The sequence below is a fragment of the Mustela nivalis genome, assembly GCF_964662115.1.
Source record: "Mustela nivalis genome assembly, chromosome: 2".
NCBI classification, from domain to species: domain Eukaryota; kingdom Metazoa; phylum Chordata; class Mammalia; order Carnivora; family Mustelidae; genus Mustela; species Mustela nivalis.
Genome location: NC_139021.1, coordinates 52,062,148 through 52,075,981, shown reverse-complemented (window position 1 = coordinate 52,075,981; position 13,834 = coordinate 52,062,148). Strand labels below are relative to the sequence as shown.

Genomic DNA, 13,834 nt, shown 5'->3' with positions numbered 1-13,834 from the left:
CCCAGCTTCCCCCCCGAAGGTACTAAAAACGCACCTCCCCTTCCCACGGCCCCCTCCAACTTCAGAAACTACAGTCAACTCACCGGGACGCAGGAGACAGGGAGCCTTCCGAGGGGACCTCGCTCCGCGGCGCTCAACCTCGCTGGCCCCGCACTGCCGGGGCGACGGCGGGTGCCAGGCTAGGCGCTGTCGCTCCGTACCAGCCACCTCGCTCCGCCGTGCCCGGAGCCCGGCACTCGCCAGGGCGCACGGCCCGCCGGCGGCGGCCGCAGCGGCGACCGAGGCTGCACCCGGCCGCGCGGACCGAGAGCTGCAGACGCCACCGACCCCGGAGTGCGGCGCTCCTAGCCCCCGGTGCGTGTCTGCGGCTCCGACGAATGGCGACTCAGCGAGGAACGCCGCAAGGGACAAGCCGAAGCGCTGTTACCCGCAGAGCCTCCAGCCCGCTCCCGGGCGGTCGGTCACATCGCCGGCGCGCCGGCGGGGGAGCTAGCGGGCGGGCACCGCAGTCCGCACTCGCCGCCGCGCCGCGGAGAATGACAAGCGCCGAGGCGGAGCAGCCGTGCGGGGCGCGGGGCGCGAATGCGCATGATCCCGGCCCGCTGCGGCACGTCACGGGGGAGGGAGGGGAGCTGGGCGGGGCCGGGGTGGGGGGCCCCCGGGGCGCACTCGGGCGCGGCGCCCTGCTCCCTCGCGGGAAGGTGCAGGAAGTCTCCCGCCTCGGGTTTTCTGGACCTAAAAGCTGCGTATTTGAACTTGTCTCCAGAGCCCATTGTCCCTTAAAAACCACTGTTTACTCTAAGCGGTCTTTAGGGCGCTGGGCAAGCCCAGGAAAGCCAGTATAACTCAGGTTATAGCTTAATCGTAGAGGACTGCGATTTAGGGGACAATGGTCCTCTACCTGGCTGTACATTAAAATAACTTGGGAAGCTTTTAAGAGCCCTTTGCCCTGACCGCACCTCTGGAATCCAGACTCCTTACGGGGAGAGGCGCAGGTATCTGTTGGTTGTAAAGCTTTCCAGATGATACTGACGCACCGCAGAGGTTTTCAAACCCTAATGTGTGTGTCAGAATCTTCTGAGGATTTTGTTAAAATGCAGGTTTCTGATTCAATAGGCCTAGGCGCCAAAGGAAGATTCGTCATCTCTAACGAGATCCCAGATGATGCCGGTGCTGTAAGACCAGACCATCTTATCTTTACTACTCCAAGTGTAGTGTAGAAGAATCTGGAGCAGAGCTTCTAAAATGCTGAGTGTGAGAATCTTCTGAGAAGTGTTTTGTTGTTTTTGTTTTAATTGCAGAGCACATTCCCAGGCCCTACCCATGTGGTTCAGCCTCTGGGGCGCTGCTAATTCCATTTGTAAAAAGCACTCCCTGTAAGGCTGATAATGGGTGTTGTTTGACCCAAACTAAAGGAATTAGGCCCCCAACCTGGAGTCGGGCATACACTTTCGCAGTGAGAAGGGCCAAGCTAGATCTAGAACTCAGAACATCTGAGTCGGAGTCCAAACCTAATGGTATTTTATCTAACTAGTCCAAATTTTCTGCAATTATTATTCATCGCTTTACTTGGTAGGAAATCTATATAAAACATATGAAATACACATGCACACAACGCATCCTGTATTCTTTACACATATTAAAGTGGCTTAAAGTTGGATGAGGGGGAAGGGTCATTAGGAGGGGAGGGGTGGAATAAGGGATATTAGATGGTCTGTCCCATAGTGCACTGCAGAGGAAAGGGTATGTAGGAGGGAACAAACCTTAGCTTCACCCTAGAGCCTGAAATAGATCTTGGAGAAGATCCAGGAATGAGCTTTGGCCTCTGGTCTCATAGCACAGATTGAAACTCGGGTGTTCAAGAGCTTACTTATGATTATATGGTGTGTCACAAATATTACCTCAATGAAATCTCAAAATGGTCTGGGATGTTGGATAAAAAAGATAATGGGCCCATTTTATAGATAAAAAAGGATGCTCTGGACATTAGTTGACTTGCACAAGCAGTGGCACTTGAACTAGAGTAGAGATATCAATGGTGGACATGGTTTCTATAATTCAAAGGAGAACAGGGGTTTAGATCTCACAAGGAAAATGGCTTCTGTGTTTATTGTTCACATCCTTTAAAGGCTGCGCCTAAATTTTGAGTTAGAAAGCATTTCGTTTTTGTGAGAGGAATTGTGTTCTATATCCTCACTCCATTTTTGCAGCTCTACAAATGGAATGCAAAATGTTTTGTTCAGAGAGCATCCCAGTCCTGGGACATCACAGTTACATAATGCAGGCTTCACCAACAAGTTCAAAGAGCAATGCTCATATATTCTGGTGGCAAGTGTAATTACCATCCTCATTTTATTCAGGCCCAAAGAAGTCAAGTGATTTAGACAAAATCCCAGGCAATGTAGTCTCTGTCCTTTTCTGCTCTCCTTTTACCAAATGACATACTGAAGATTATTTTTCATTTCCAATTTTTCATATCAAGATTTACCATCATTAAATTAGAACCAAATGTATTTCAAAGTCACTCCTTGATACAGAATCAAAAATATGAGGAACAATTCTTATGTTTGTGAAAAATTCTTTTTTTTAATTTTATTAATTAAAAATTAATTTTATTAATTTTTTATTTTTTATAAACATATATTTTTATCCCCAGGGGTACAGGTCTGTGAATCACCACAGACCTGTGAAGGTTTACACACTTCACAGCACTCACCAAAGCACATACCCTCCCCAATGTCTATAATCCCACCCTCTTCTCCCAAACCCCCTCCCCCCAGCAACCCTCAGTTTGTTTTGTGAGATTAAGAGTCACTTATGGTTTGTCTCCCTCCCAATCCCATCTTGTTTCTTTTATTCTTCTCCTACCCACTTAAGCCTCCATGTTGCATCACCACTTCCTCATATCAGGGAGATCATATGATAGTTGTCTTTCTCTGCTTGACTTATTTCACTAAGCATGATTCGCTCTAGTTCCATCCATGTTGTCGCAAATGGCAAGATTTCATTTCTTTTGATGGCTGCATAGTATTCCATTGTGTATATATACCACATCTTCGTGATCCATTCATCTGTTGATGGACATCTAGGTTCTTTCCATAGTTTGGCTATTGTGGACATTGCTGCTATAAACATTCAGGTGCACGTGCCTCTTTGGATCACTACGTTTGTATCTTTAGGGTAAATACCCAATAGTGCAATTGCTGGGTCATAGGGCAGTTCTATTTTCAACATTCTGAGGAACCTCCATGCTGTTTTCCAGAGTGGCTGCACCAGCTTGCTTTCCCACCAACAGTGTAGGAGGGTTCCCCTTTCTCCACATCCCCGCCAGCATCTGTCATTTCCTGACTTGTTGATTTTAGCCATTCTGACTGGTGTGAGGTGATATCTCATTGTGGTTTTGCTTTGTATTTCCCTGATGCCGAGTGATATGGAGCACTTTTTCATGTGTCTGTTGGCCATCTGGATGTCTTCTTTGCAGAAATGTCTGTTCATGTCCTCTGCCCATTTCTTGATTGGATTATTTGTTCTTTGGGTGTTGAGTTTGCTAAGTTCTTTATAGATTCTGGACACTAGTCCTTTATCTGATATGTCGTTTGCAAATATCTTCTCCCATTCTGTCAGTTGTCTTTTGATTTTGTTAACTGTTTCCTTTGCTGTGCAAAAGCTTTTGATCTTGATGAAATCCCCATAGTTCATTTTTTCCCTTGCTTCCCTTGCCTTTTGCGTTGTGTTTGTGAAAAATTCTATAGACTATATTCTCAGTCAGTGTAAAAGTTTTGGGCTGAAGTATGTGATACTTATACGCAATCTTTCAATGCACATGTTTGCCTTGGAATCCTACCTTCCTTTATCTTTGCTTTTAATGTAAATTTTCCTTACAGCTATTCTTCTGTGTAATTATGAAATAAAAAAAAATAAATGGCTGATTAAAAAAGAATTCTCTGTAAATGAAGGAGCTGGTTGTAGAGTTTTTGTTAGTTCAGTTTTTAATAAGAAAATATTTTAAATAAATTTTAAAAAGCCAGAGGTAGTACACTAGTCATATTAGGACCGTTAGAAGATCCCAGAATTGTCATCCCGTTTCCTTAGGTGTAAGAAACTCCAATAAAAATATTTATCTGTATAGTATATAAATTCATTTGCATATTGACATTAAGAAATCTAGAATTTAATTACATAAAAAGTTAATTAGTATGTCCCATTGCCATTGTATTTTGAGCCACTATTATTGGCACTAAACACATGAACTGTGTAATATTGGTTTAATATTGACTGTCTTAGATTAACCATATCTGATTAAGAATTTGCTTCTCATTAGTTGGTGGTGTTATCTGGCAGGAATAGCAGCTTAATTGGTTTTGTTTTGTTTTGTTTCCTCTCTGAGGTCTGCATTCTTTATGGGTCAGCAAAGCTTGCTCTTTGGGTGAGAATTTCTTCATTCAGTGCCTCTAAAAGTCCCAACAGTGAGGACTTCAATTACATAGATGCTAGCAACTCATTAGAGAAACTGTACCTAAAATAGATTTTTATTAAACTCTTTTGGCTAAAGCCGAGCTGAGAAGTCTAGGCCCCCAAATTTGTTAATTACATTTCTTCAACGATTTTACTCAAAGAGCTTCTCTGACATGAAAAATCTTCCAACCTCTGCCGACTTCATACTTGTAGTCCATAACTTGGACCTGAAGTCCAAGGTGACTGGCAAAGCTGAGACGGAAGTGGGAACACAGAATTAGATTTCACTAGGCAAAAACTAACGTTACCATAAAGATTAATACAAGTTGTGCTTGATTTTTGGACATGGCTTATTACAGTTTGCTCTGTTTGAACACTTGCAACTGCTAGTAACTTCACTGGAAACCATAGCTGAATCTCTGGTGGAGGGTTGCGGGGGGCGGGGGGGGGGGAATAGGGAGATTAGCATTCTTTCTTTTTCCCTTGGGAAACTTTGAAAAACAATTGGAAAGCCCAATTCCTCTTGCTCTAACTGAGGGAATTTACCAAGCGCCTGAATTTTTACTTCTAGCTTGATTGTTCTAAATAATTTATTTAGAACTTAGAACAGTCGGGATGCCTGGGTGGTTCAGTGGGTTAAGCCGTTGCCTTCGGCTCAGGTCATGATCCTGGGATTGAGTCCCGCATCGGGCTCCTTGCTCGGCGGGGAGCCTGCCTCTCTCTCCGCCTCTGCCTGCCTCTCTGCCTGCTTGTGTGCTTTCTCGCCTTCTGACAAATAAATAAATAAATAAAATCTTAAAAAAAAAAAAAAAAGAACTTAAAACAGTTCTGTTGTTGTCGTCTAGGTTGGGGTTTGTTACATTAGCAGAATGTAACAAACCCCAACCTAGAAAGGAAATTAGCACTGGGTGCAGATTCTGGCCTCATGGTAAGAGTAGGGTTTGGCACTGGGACAGAGAGAATTTGGGGACTGAAGAGGAAGACCGGCTATGGACTTTGGTGGCTGAAGAGCAGAGGCTGGGGGAGACTGGGCATCAGCAGTCTCTGAGATCAAGTTGGTAGAAGTCTGTACTTGTGACCAAAAAGAGAAAGAGCATCGAAACTGTACCTGGAGCTTTGTGCTTTTGTTTCCACTTAAAGATCTTAGGGGTCCCATGTTTGACCTACCCTATAGGAAAGAATGATAGGAGATTAATAAATAGATTACAAACCCCTTATAAATAGATAAAAATAGGTAACTGCTTTAAAGAACTACTGTATAATTTTAATGTCTAAGAATTATATCTATGCCCTCTAATTGCTCCCAAATTGCCCACGGACAGAAGAAAGTGGCTGGTGGAGAAGCCACATGCACTCTTGGAACCAACCACACAGAACCATCTAGCTCCAGCTGCTCTCATCTCCTTCTGTCTGCTGAAATCACATGGCTGCCATCTGTAATTACCTAACATGGAGTGCAGATAGCTTCAAGCACATAGTAGGTTCTTAATAAAAGCTGGCTGTTAGTATCAGCTTTGTTTTCTCTCCTAGAGTTAAAATCTGCCACTCGCTGTCTCCTAATGTCCATTTATCATTTTAATGTAAGCAGTGATTAACTAGATTTTAATGGAGTGCTTTCCTTTTCTGACAGAAGACTTAAGAGTGACTCCAGGGCTCTTCTGAGAACAGGGGAATCCTGAAGAAAAGGCTTTCAGGGGAGATCAAGACAAAGCCTGCTAATGTTACTCTGTGGCCTCACGCTGTATTGCAGGGAAAATGCAGGGCTTAGGACTTGACGTGTGTAGATCTTTCTACTGGGAGAAACAAATGATGGCAGGAAGAGAGAGAGTACTTAACAGAGCGTGCCTTAAGGAAATGTCTCCACATTGCAATTAAAGAATGGATATTCCCATCACCTTCTGGCATCCTGACCCTACACATTCCTTACATTTCTATCCCACCATCTTCACTCCCATTTATGCCTATAAAACTAAGTGGATACTCATTACATTGCCAGACATTTCTTAGGTTCACTTTTTAATTCTTCTGCCTTTACTATCTCCATAGAATGTAATTCTTACACACCTATATTTTAAGTAGTCATCAGAGGATACTGTGTTTCATTAGTGATAAACCATTTGTCAGTCCACAAATAACAGATCTTTCAAGACTGGGAAAGGAAGATGTATAAAATTAGTTAGAGTTTAAGTTCTAAGAGAAGCTGGTTGCACAGTCTTCAGAGTCAGAAAGTTGTAAAAGGTATTTAGTGGCCAAAGCATGTCTCTCATTTCTTGCCCTCTTGTAGATTTTCCTTCTCCACTCCCACCCTCTCAACATTTTTTCAGCAAATAGACTTTCCTGCTCTCAGACCCTGGAGTAGAGGCCATCTCTTGCTACAGAGGATAAAAAGATGACAGGGAGAGGAAATTCAGCATACTGTGGCTTTCTTCTTGAGTCAGTAGCCAATTTAGAAATGCACAAATGTGCACTGTTTACATGGGTTTCTTCCTCGGTTTAGATAGGTTTCCTTATCTTGAAAATGAGGATAATAATCGTGGCTATTATTAATCTCTGTTCAGCCATTTACCTATTCCTACTTCCCCATGTAGAAAGAGTATCCAGTTTCTGCTAAACTCTCTTCCCTTCCCTACTCCCCCAAAAAGAACCCCTTCTAGAGAGAAGTGATGGTCAATACTAATGAATGCTAGGGAGAGTGAGGGCTCCCTCAAGTTTCTATACACTTGGCAGTGGTCAAACCTACTACTGTTCTGAACAGGCAACAAAAACTGCTGGAATTTGAGATGTTACTTGTGTGGTTGGTGGTCAGACCCTCCATGGAGTCTCAAATGCATTCTTTGGGGAAATGAATAAAAACACAATTGTGTAGCCTGAAGGGAAGGCAAGGGACCTTGGAGATTTCACAGCAATTCCTATAGAGAGAAGAATTGCAGGGGAAAAAGCCATAAAGTAAACCATCACTCCAAGATGTCTTATAAAAACAACAGTTGGTTTTAGAAATATTTAATCCCAAATTCCACTGACGTGCACGTGGTATTTCCTGTTTCTGGAAATGTAGAAAAAAAATAAAGCTCTGTTTGAAAGCAAGCAAGCAGAGCCAGATGTTGGTGTTGGTAATGACCTGCAGCGCCCAGCGCTCCTGTGGCGGCAGTCAGGAAAATGCATGACAGCTGTCTGAAGCCATGGGAGCTTAATTTCTCTTGGCCAAAAAAGAAACAAAGTGTAGAGTCTGTTTTGTTTATATATACAAAAGGACAGCTGAACCCAAGAGACATTATTTTGGTTTATAGAGCCAGTAAGAGCAATTTAAAATATTATTTATATTCCTTTGACATACTTGGTCCAAATCACTTATTTGAGGAGTGTTCACTACCCAACCAACTATAGCTGTTGTCTGGGTTTTGTCGTTTGTTTTTTTAATTTTTTTCTGTTTGTTTGTTTTGCTTTTTGTTTTTAGAAAATATTAGACTATTGAATTTTAAAACCAAGTATAGGCAGTCTGATAGTGGTTTGCTTTGTCCATATGAATAATTAGAGTTTTTTTGTGAAAATACACGACGGAACTTCTTGATTAAAAGATCTTTGGGGGGGACACCTGGGTGACAGTCAGTTAAGTGTCTGGCTTTACCTCAGGGCAAAGAACCCATGATCCTAGTGTTCTAGGATTAAGTCCCACATCAGGTTCCCTGTTAAGCGGGGAGCTTGCTTCTCTCTCTGTCTCTGCTCCCCCTGCTCATGTGCTCTCTCTCACTGATAAATAAATAAATAAATAAATAACATATTTAAAAAATAAAAGATCCTTGGGTAAGGGCACCTGGGTAGTGTAGTTGGTTAAGCATCCAACTCTTGGTTTCAGCTCAGGTTGTGATCTCAGGGTTGTGAGATCAAGCCCCACGTCAGGCTCTATCTCAGCGTGGAGTCTGCTTGAGAGTCTCTCAAGAGAATCAACCTCCTGCTCCTGTTCTCTCTGTCTCTCTCAAATTTAAAAAAAAAAAAACAAAACGAGCATTGGGTTTACAGAAGTGATTACAACCTACTTTATCTTTTACTATACACCACCTTAAATCTTCTATTTTGGTCTAACTGGTTTGCTCTTCACTGCTTCACTATCCTGTGTCTTTCTTGCTTTTGTGTTTGTTGTTTTTAAACTGAAGTTCTAAGCTGCATCTCTGTCCAAATACTAGCCGTGCTCTAATACCTAATTCATGTTTCACCACATTCGTGAAGTTGACCTTGGTCATTTCAGCTGCTCTGCTGGAGGGGTCTCTCCTCTTGGGAGCCTCTGAAATACCTACTATATCAATCCACATTGCACTCCTCCAAAACTGTTCCTGGTTCCTGGCCCAGACCTTCCAAAAACCTTGGAATTTTCTGAGTGAGAGGAGTGTGTTATGATATACATAATGAGCCCCCATGGACCATACCTGAGTTTTTGCTGATGAAATGTGGAGCAAAATCAACCAAATACTTAGAAGGTTGGAACCTTCAGCCTCACCTCCTAACCCTCGGCAGGGGGACAGGGAAGCTGGGGATTGAATTTAATTGCATGCCCAATGATTTAGAACATTACCCCTATGGAGTGAAACCCTGATGAAAAACTCAGTACACCAAGGCTTGGGGAGCTCTCATGTTGGTGAACATGTTGATGCGCTGGGAGAGTCATGCACCCTGACTCCACAGGGACAGAAGCTCCTACACTCAGCATACTTCCAGACCTTGTGCTGTGTACTGCCTCCTCTGGCTCCTCATTTGTATCCCTTATTACAAAACAGTAACTTGTATCCCTTATTACAAAACAGCACTCAGTACAGTGCTTTCCTGAGTTCTGGGAGTTGTTCTACTGAGTTATCAAATCTGAAGGAAAGTTGTGTGAATCTCTGAATTTGTAGCTAACTCAGACAAGTACAAAAAGCCCAGGAACCCCACTTGCAGCTAGCATGTGATGTAAGGGCAATCTTACCGGGAACCCCACCCTTGTATTTGTGGGATCTGATGCTAACTCCAGTTAACTAGTGTCAGAATTTAATTGAACTGTGGGGGCACCCATTTGGTGTCAGAACACAATATTACACAGTGCATTTAAAAACACACCATGTTTTTGCATTGCCTTATTTATAGCTTTGATTATCATATGGCAGAAATGATACCACCAGCTCAAGATGAAAAAGAGAGCAATTATATCAAGTGTTTATGTCTTTATCAGTCAAGCTGCAATGTTGATTGATGGTTAGGGAAGTAATCAACAAATTTGAGTATGCACATTCCATCCCTTCAGCTGGACTGAAGGCTTCTGGAAAATTGAGTTCACATTTTCAACATCTATATATCTCAAACCATGCCTATTGCTTTGTCATCAAATTCCTAAGTACCAATGACCTGCTTTACAGTTTATATGATGATGTACAAATAGGCCCTTACTAATTACAATACTCACCTTGCATTACATGCTTATTTAACAGTCTTCTCCCTGTGGACATTGCTTTAATACTCTTCTTTCTCTTCTTATTTCATGAACGGGAAATGCTAAGCCATAGAAAAGTATCTTTCTTAGGATCTCAGAGTAAGCCAGAACCAGAATTGAAATTCAAAGTCCATCTCCCCTAAATTTCCAAGCCTATTACTTAGCTTATCACACCCTCCTTAAGTAGTAAGAGCTACTGGTCATTTTTACTTCCAACCACTACATGGATAATGATAGTGAAGTAGGCATCAAAATTCAGAATCAGGTTTTATTATGCATGGTATGCTTGTCATTCATTTTGAGAGGGGTTTTTTGGCCTTATGTTTATGGTAGTAATTAAATCCAAGGTCTTCTTCCCAAGTCAAGTCAATGAATCACTTATCATGATAGAAAAGTTTAGGAATCTAACTCAATTTAACATGTACAGGATTAAAGATGATGAGAAATATACCTCAAGTATTGACAAAAACAGAAACAGTTAAATAAAGAAATCTCAAAGGTATAAAAATAATTGCATTGCTTATCTAGCAGGTTAAAATTTAATTAGCTCTATCGTGTCGTAGCTGGGCTCACTTTTTTTGAGTCTTCATGTTATAAATCAGAATGGAAACAGTAACTTTAGCAGGCAGAGTTTTTAATGGCTATGGGGACTACCAGCCAACAATTTATTTCACACTGGAGAACAGAGAGAAAAATCTCATTTTATTTTATCTGATCTATTGTTACTCTTCAGAAGTAATGACTTGCTTTTCGAACACAAAAAACTTTTACTTTATTACTAACAGAATCTCTAAAAATGATGGCAACTGGAGTCAGGGAACTGTCATTACTGTCATTCGATTTGACAACATGCAATCATGCCCATTAAGAGCTTTACGTTCTCTTCGAACATGTGGTAGGAAACTTCAAAGTTTATTTAACCTATTGCTAAGTACACAACAAGCTCAATAATAAACATGTGTTGATAGGCTATGTTTCCAACCACTTCCCTAGGAGCTTTATCTAAATGGCAAACATTGACAGAAATCATTGTTTTCTGGAGTCGTAAGACTCTACTTGTGACCCTTTCTTAGAGACAAAGTGGATCATTCTGGGGGTCATTTTGTAGTTAAAGGAAAAGTTCAGGGTCTCTCCCTTCTAGAATACTCCTGCATAAATGGTGACATGCTTCTGACCTTGGACTTCTGTTCCATACAAGCTTTTTTATGCATAGCTCTTGAATGGGAGATACCTGAGTGATAGGACTTGTCCAGAAGAGGCCTCTGAGTTGGCCTGTTTTAATTATTTCAACAGTATTTAATTTCGGGGGGGTCCAGGTCAGTTTTCTTTTAAGATCCACCTCTTGGGATAATTTCAAATGTTCAGATTTTCAGAGCAATGTCTCTACTAGTCTAGACTCTTCTGAAATAGGGATGATAAGGTCTACTATAGGCCCACCCTCCTGGGACCACAAAAAAATTCGTGGGGGGAAAAAGTGGCTTTGATTAGAGGTTTGTATCTGCTACAGCAGGGAGCCCAGAGCAGTTCTTCTTTTATGTAAGAGAGAGCTGGTAACAACATTTGGCCTGCAGCACAGTGGTTAGCAGCGTGGGCTCTGGGGGCAGGTAACCCAGGTGTAGAGGCCTTCACTGACAGGTACAGAATCCTAGTCGAATCACTTATTCTCTCCACGTCTCAAGAAGCCTCCTTTATGAAATGTAGCAACAGCTTTTCTTATTTAATATCTACTAACAAGATACCAAACAAAACGAATGGTTTTTAAACATTTGGCACAGTCTCTCCAACCTAGAAAGTGTTCAGCTGATAGTGCTTACTCTGTGCCTGGGGAAGTCTGCACATTACCTACACGTAAGTCCTTTAAATTTCACAGCGTGAGATACCACAGGCCATTTGACAGATGAGCAAACTGAGGCACATTCAGGCTAAATAGTTTGTCCAAGAGCATAAAGCTAGTAAGTAGCAGATTGCCTCTGCACCTTTGAACTCAGGCCATGTAACTCCGAATCCATGCATTTAGCCGTTTCTCGGATCAATACGAGTGATGTTTCATTATTGTTGTTTTCCTTCCTGTAAGGCTTTCCAACTTTGTGGCACAGACGTGACCTTTGTTCCCTCAAGTCTTGTGTCTCAAGAGACCAGCAGCTGCCTCCCCCTTGTGCTAAGCCACTCATAATTCACGACAAGCTACTTATCACTTGCACAGTTCCCATTGTGAAGGTTTTTCAGGAAAAGCTGAAAAACCGTATATGAGGAGTTACATTCTTGCTTGGATTTTGACACTCTACTGGCCAAGGGTGCTTAAAGATCTTCTCTGGGCCTTAATGTCCTAAATTATAAAATGACTGATTCAAACTGGAATATTTTTACATATCTTCCATATCTAGGATTTCACAGTAGTCTACTTACTTAAACTGAAATATTTACTAAATATTTTACTAAATGAGAACATTGTGGTCTTTGCTAGGATGAAAAAAAATTAGTATAAATAAAAATGATAGAAAGAACAAATAAATTGAAGCTGTGATTGCAACTAAAGAAAGACTGTGTGAGTTGGGAAGACTTGGACTCAAAAACAATTTTTCTCTCCTTCCCCACCAAAAGATTTTATTTATTTATTTATTTATTTATTTGGGAGAGAGTGAGAAAGCAAAAGCAGGGGAGTAGGGCAGAGGGAGAAGCTGGCTTCCCACTGTGCAGGGACCGCTCCCCCGCAACCCAAAGCAAGATTCCATCCCAGGATACTGGGATCATGACCTGAGCTGAAGGCAGACACTTAACTGACTGAGCCACCCAGACACCCCAAAACCTTTCTTTGCTATCTGTGCTTAATTTTAACAAAGTTATCTATCTAGACCTTAATGTTCTCATTTAGAAAGTGGGTTTGATAATACTTTCCTTGAACGAATTGGATCATTGCTGATACTCATAAATGTTATTAAAAGTATTCCACAAATGCCTTGAATAAATATGTTATTAAAGAGAAAGAACATAGGGATGTCAGCAGGAAAACTATATGTCGTGGAAATTTAAAAATATGGATGGAATCATGGACTCGCTTGATTTCCATGCTCTGTTTTCAAAATAAATTAAAAGGAAGTTATATGCCAAAATTCATGATAAACTGATTAAGAATTTAAAGTCTAGATACCAACACAATTTTACAAATAGAGCCTCTTCTATCTCATGATCTCCAGAAACATGCTCACTGTATGCTTTGGCAGTTGTGTTCATGCTCACCTGTGGGGAGTGGGGGTGGGGAAGTGGGTGTGGGTGTGGTAACTTTTCATGGGGGTAGCCAGAGTGAAAGGCAAAATCCTGTGAAAGGCAGCAGTGTGTGTACAATCAAAAAAATTGGGAGGAAAAACTGAATGGGAAGAAATCAGAGAGGGAGACAAACCATGAGAGACTCTGGACTCCATGAAACAAACTGAGGGTTACAGAAGGGAGGGGTTGGGGGGGATAGGGTAACCAGGTGATTGGTATTAAGGAGGGCATGTGTTGTGATGAGTCCTAGGTATTACACACAACTAATTAATCATTGAAAACTACATCAAAAACTAATGATGTCCTATATGCTGGCCAACTGAACATAATAAAGAAAAAGACATATTTTGTTAAAAAATTGGCTTTCAATAGTGAAGAGTGAGGGGAAGCTGTTCTTTCCTATCCTGTTATCTTCTTCTATGTTACAGGGATTCCATTAGCCTACGCTATCTGGACTCCTTTCTCCCTGTTACTAGTTCCCCACCCAGGGAGGGAGAGTGACTTATCTGAACTGGTGAGGTTGAGAGAAGAAACTGTGCACAGCCCTCTCCCTCCTCTTCTCTTTTTAGGTATGAGTTGCTAGAAGGAAGGGAATTCTTTGCTCTGCTCCTTCTCTTCTTTTTGTGTTCCAGAGATTGATCTGTTCCCAAAGTCCAG

At 41.8% G+C, this 13,834-nt stretch overlaps 1 protein-coding gene across 5 annotated transcripts in view; it reads right to left on the bottom strand.

The window, feature by feature from the left end:
- PAG1 (phosphoprotein membrane anchor with glycosphingolipid microdomains 1) overlaps nt 1-609 on the bottom strand; it is a 139,727-nt gene extending 139,118 nt beyond the window's left edge. For 3 of the 5 annotated variants that reach the window (XM_082719440.1, XM_082719441.1, XM_082719439.1), the window contains exon 1: nt 84-586. The gene's annotated coding sequence lies outside the window, so the exon portion shown is untranslated. Of the gene's footprint in view, nt 1-83 lie in introns of all 5 variants that reach the window. The other 2 variants (XR_014308499.1, XM_082719438.1) reach the window with 2 other exon arrangements.
- Nucleotides 610-13,834: the final 13,225 nt, after the last annotated feature.